This window comes from Papio anubis, chromosome 16 (assembly GCF_008728515.1).
Source record: "Papio anubis isolate 15944 chromosome 16, Panubis1.0, whole genome shotgun sequence".
NCBI classification, from domain to species: domain Eukaryota; kingdom Metazoa; phylum Chordata; class Mammalia; order Primates; family Cercopithecidae; genus Papio; species Papio anubis.
The window spans coordinates 23,616,585-23,622,256 of record NC_044991.1 but is presented as its reverse complement, the minus strand read 5'-3'; positions in this window follow the sequence as shown (position 1 = coordinate 23,622,256).

Sequence of the window (5,672 nt, the reverse complement as noted above, 5' to 3'; positions counted from 1 at the left end):
CATGGATTATGCCACTTGTCACCAGCTGATGTAGCAGGATTTTGTGCCAAACCATCAGAGAAGGAGTTTCCATCTCTTCCTCCAGTCTCCCAGTTGCTGCAACTGCACAGGGTTCTGACAGTGAAGCTGTTAGTCTTGTCCGCAAAAGCAGATTCCCATCCTGAAATGCCCTACTTCCCTGCTCTAGGCAGACATCATGAATCAATCACAGCCTGACTTCCTCTTGCATCTTTTTCAGTAAAGCACTCCAGGCAGGTGCTATCAGTGGATGGGAACTGACACACAAGATTAAACATATTCTATGGGGGAATGCCCAGGACAGAAGGCTGCATGAAAGGTAGCACAATAGGAAGTACGGCATGAAATAGTTCTTCAAAAGATAAACAAAACAGGCAAGTACAAATGATAAATGTAGGAAAGTGATATCTCACAGTAGTGTGTGTGTGTGACTGTGTATGAGGGAGGGAGAGAGGGAGGGAGGGAGCGGACAGAGAGAGCGAGAGAGAGAGAGAGAGACAGAGAGAGAAATTGCAGTTGTTTTTGTTTTTCTGCTTTGTCTTGTCTCTACACTGAGTGTCTACTTATTTAATGCATGTTCACATTGAGCACCTATTATGTGCCAAGCCCTGTATTAGGGGTACACTGACAATCAGGACAAATGTAATTGCCTAATTGAAAAGATAACTACAACTCAATGTGGTAAGACAAAGGCAGAATCTGCAGGCATCTTCGCAGATTGGGTCACAGAGCACCTGAATTTCTTCTTTATGACAATGAGAATAACAATTAGACAATTAGAATCACAGCTAGAATGCTGCAGTTATTTGTGAGACTGTGCGCTAAGCCTCCCTCTCACTATTTCCCCCTCTCTCACTTAGACTACAAACTCCCAGAGGGTAGACACTGCATCTTTTTTGCTTCCTGCCCCATCCACTGGGCCTAGATCGGTGCCTGGCACAGGGCAGGTGCATAATCAATATTCCATAATGAACCCAGTCCCTCTGGCTTCATTAAAAACTGGAGCTGGGTGTGGTGGCTCATGCCTGTTAATCCAGCACTTTGGGAGGCCGAGGCAAGTGGATCACTTGAGGTCAGGAGTTCAAGACCAGCCTGGCCAACATGGCAAAATGCTGTCTCCACTAAAAATACAAAAATTAGCTGGGAGTGGTGGCGTGCACCTACAATCCCAGCTACCCAGGAGGCTGAAGTAGGAGAATTGCTTGAACTTGGGGGGCAGAGGCTGCAGTGAGCTGAGATTGGGCCACTGCACTCCAGCCTGGGTGACAGAACAAGACTCCATCTCAAAAAAAAAAAAAAAAAAAAAAAAAAGAGAGGGCAAGTATGGTGGGAGTAGACTCTGATGAGAGGTGAAGGTGGAGCGGGCAGGTCGTGTAAACCACACGAAGGGGTTTCAATGTAATAAAATAAAAGGAAAGCAACAAAAAGTTTAGTCTTTGTAAATAAACACAAAATGAACCCCTATGCTACTACCCAGTTATTAACAACTCTGTTCTGAACAGAGTTTCATTTTCAGTTCATATAGGCTCAGGTCTCTGAGATCTTTAGTTGAGAGCACAGGCATCAGCAACCGGGACTTAGGCTATTGACGGACAGGTTTGTGCTCCTGGAGTGTCAATATATAACATGCAATTTGTCTTTCAGCTGCAGGGTCACCTTGATTGCTCTTCTTTCAGTTAGGGGAAAGTATTTTCTGCACACTGAGGTTTTAGATCCCCAGAGTTCCGGAGGCAGCCAGTGGAGAGACAAAGCGTAAGCTGCTACTTTCTGCCTTTGATGTGTAGGTTACTGAGCCCCTTGGAACCTCAGTTTTCTCCTCTGTACAGTGGGGCCAAAAATGATAACTTGCGCAGAACAATTGTGAAGAGTCCAGTGTCTGACACATATAAGCACTCAGTATCAAAGGCTGTATTCATGATGGAGATGATGATGGTGACGATGATGATAAGATACTGGAGCAGGCAGAGGCCCAGTTTTGCAGAGGAGGAGGGAAACTGAGGCCTAGAGGTTGGAAGTGACGGGACCAAGTTCACCTGAGGAATCACTCACAGAGCTAGAATCCCAGGGAAGACCCTAAGAACCAATTCATATGCTCCTTCCTCTTGAACTGCATTCCCAAATTGTGTGTCAAGGCACCCTGGGGTGCCTGAGCAGACTCACAGGAACATTGCAAGTTATTATAAATTGTCAAGGTAAACACTGCAATGTTGGACATTTGTTAAATGCCAGGTGAATGACTAGCTTGAGGTCATTCACAGTTCCAGCATTAGATCACCCAACATTCCTTTTCATGATGTCATATCTTCTTGACCCTGGGTTTTTGGTGGCTGCTGTGATAAAAAGCAAGAACTGTGCCAAAGTCAATGTGGAACAGGAAATGAGGGTGACAAAGTACGATCTGATTTCAAGCTTTCAGAAGCTGTGCAGTGCCCAACCGGTGCACACATTTCAATAGGAAGTGATTGTGTTTAAGAAGGAAATAAAATATTATTCTTTGATTAACTTTTGTGTATTATTTTTTTCAAATGGCTGCTAAATTGTTAGGGTGTAAGAGCTTATTACGTTGTTTGTACTTGAAGACCTAATAGGCAGGATCAGCAGAACCATTAAGGATTTATTTTATGGAACAATTCCTGAACACTAAGGGTGCCATGTACTGGGAAAGTTTGGGAACTTCTGTTCCATATACTAGCCACCCCTCTCCTGTCTGGGAAGGAGGCAGGAAGCTTTGAGTCTCCAGCCAAGAGTGAGGCATGTGGGAGAGTGGTTAAATGCCTTGCAAACAAGAGGGACAGGAACAGTAAACCTGATTTCCAAGTTGCTGCCAAGTCATTGTTTATTTAGAAACAACAGTGTGGGCACATCAGAAACCATGTCCTCCTAGTTTCTCAGCAAGATGGGCAACTTATTCATTTGGCTAACACACAACTGGCATTTACCCTATGTCTGCACTGTCCTGGTACAGTGATAAATGAGGCAGTCTCTGTCTTCAAAGGTAGGACAGGGGGAAGGAAGGGAAGTTAGATGGTTTGGCTGCGTCCCTACCTAAATCTCATCTTGAATTGTAGCTCCCATAATTCCCACATGTTGTGGGAGGGACCCAGTGGGAGGTAATTGAATCAGGGGGATGGGGCTTTCCCGTGCCTTTCTCTTGGTAGTGAATAAGTCTCATGAGATTTGATGGTTTTTTAAAGGGAAATTCCCCTGCACATGCTCTCTTGCCTGCTGCCATGTAAGACCTGACTTTGCTCCTCCTTCACTTTCCACCATGATTGTGAGGCCTCCCCAACCATATGGAGCTGTGAGTTCTTTCTTTTATAAATTACCCAGTCTCGGGTATGTATTTATTAGCTGCGTGAGAACTGACTAATACAGGGGAGAAGGAAGAAGAAGAGACTATTCTTTTTACTAATAGAACTATGAAAAACACAGGCTCAGAAAGGCTAAGTACATTACCCAGAATCACACAGAATAAAACAAGTTGGACAATTTACAGCCAAGAGAATGCCCTATACCACTCATCTTGAGCACTCATAATCTAATTCGAGAGATCGATACCAGCATGTAAGTAATATTTGGAGGCAAAATTTGACCTCACTTAAGAATGGGTTTGGATAGTGTGGTGCTGGGCTAAGGATGGACATATAAATCCGTGGAATCAAATTAAGAGTCTAGAAATAAAACAGACATCTCCGGATAATTGATTTCTAACAAGGATGCCAAGATTCTTTAATGGGGGAAAATAGTCTTTCAACAAATGGCGGTAGAGACAAATGGATATCCATATGAGAAAGAACAAAACTCACAATGGATCATAGAGCTAAACGTAAGAGCTAAAATTATAAATTCCTAGAAGAAAATTTAGGAGTAAGTGTTCATAACTTTGGGTTAGGCAACGGTTTCTTAGATATGATTCCAAAAGCACAAAAGACAAAAAAAATACAAAGTATATTTGATCAACATTTGAAACATTTGTGCTATAAATAAGATCATCAAAAAAGTGAAAAGATAACCCACAGAATGGAAGAAAATATTTGTAAATCATATGTCTAATAAGGAATTTGTATCTAGAATATATAAAGAATGCTTAAGACTCAATAACCAAAAGACAAAAATAACCAATTCAAACATAAGAAAAGGATTTGAATAGGCATTTCCCCAAAGCACATGTACAAATGGCCAATAAGGACATGAAAAGATACTCAGCATTATTAATCATTAGGAAAATTCTCATTAAAAGCACCAGGAGATAACACTTTGATGCCTACTAAGATAGCTATAATCAAAAAGGCAGACAATAACAACTGTTGGCAAGGATACAGAGAAATTGAGACCTTCATCCGTTGCTGGTGGGAATATTAAATGGCACAACTCTTGTAAAGAATTCTGGCAGTTCCTCAAGGTGTCAACCACAGAGTTACCATGTGATCCAGCAATTCCACTCCTGAGCATACATTTAAGAGAAACAAAAGCATATGTCCACATAAAAACTTGCACAAAAATGTTCATTGTGGTGCTATTCACAATGGCCAAAACATGGCAACACCCTGAATGTCTATTAATTGCTGAATGGATCAACAAAATATGGAATATCATGGAATATTATTCAATGATAAAAGGGAATGAAGTATTGACACATGTAACAACATGAAGGAGCCTTAATTATGCTAAGTGAAATAAGCCAGTCACAAAAGGCCACATACTGTATGACACTATTTATACGAAATGTCCAGAATAGGCACATCTATAAGGATAGAACATAGATTAGGCACATTGATAAGGACAGAACATAGTATTTGTCATGGGCTGAATGCTGGGAGTAAACCAGGGGTGACTAGTAATGGGTCGGGTTTTCTTATTGGGATGGTGAAATAGTCTAAAACTGGATTTTGATGATAGCTCTACAACACTGTGAATAAACTCAATCTATTGAACTCTACACTTTAAACGGGTGAATTTTATGGAATGTTAATGATATCTCCATAAGGCTATTTTAAAAATTAAAAAATGTGTATGTGTTGGGGGTGGCGGGATGGCTGAGCATACAGCTGTGGAGGAGGCAGGGCCCAGAGAGAAGGAATCTGGAGTTTTCTCTGGAGGGTAATAGAGAACAGTAGAAGCTTTTCAACAAAGAAGCCACAAGACTAGAGACCAGGGAGCAGGATCCTATAGAAACCCAGGGTACATGATCAGACCTGATTTAGGGCAGTGTTCTAGCAGGAAGCAGAGGGAACAAGCAGGTCTGAAAACAATTAGCAGGCAAAACTGATAGGACTTGGTAACAGATCGAAGGGAAGTGAAGAATAGCTGGAATACTACACAGCCATAAAAAGAAATGAAAATCACGTCCTTTGCAGCAACATGGATGAAACTGGGAGGCCATTATTCTAAGTGAATTAATTCAGGAACAGAAAAACACACACATGTTCTCTCTTATAAGTGGGAACTAATCATTGAGCACATATGGACACAAAGAAGGGAAAAATAGACACCAGGGCCTTTTTGAGGGTGGAGAGTGAGAGGAGGGTGAGGACTGAGAAAGTAATTATCAGATACTATATTTATTACTTGGGTCATGAAATAACCTGTATGCCAACCTTCTTCAACATGCAATTTACCCATGTAAGAAACCTGCACATGTACCCCCTGAACCT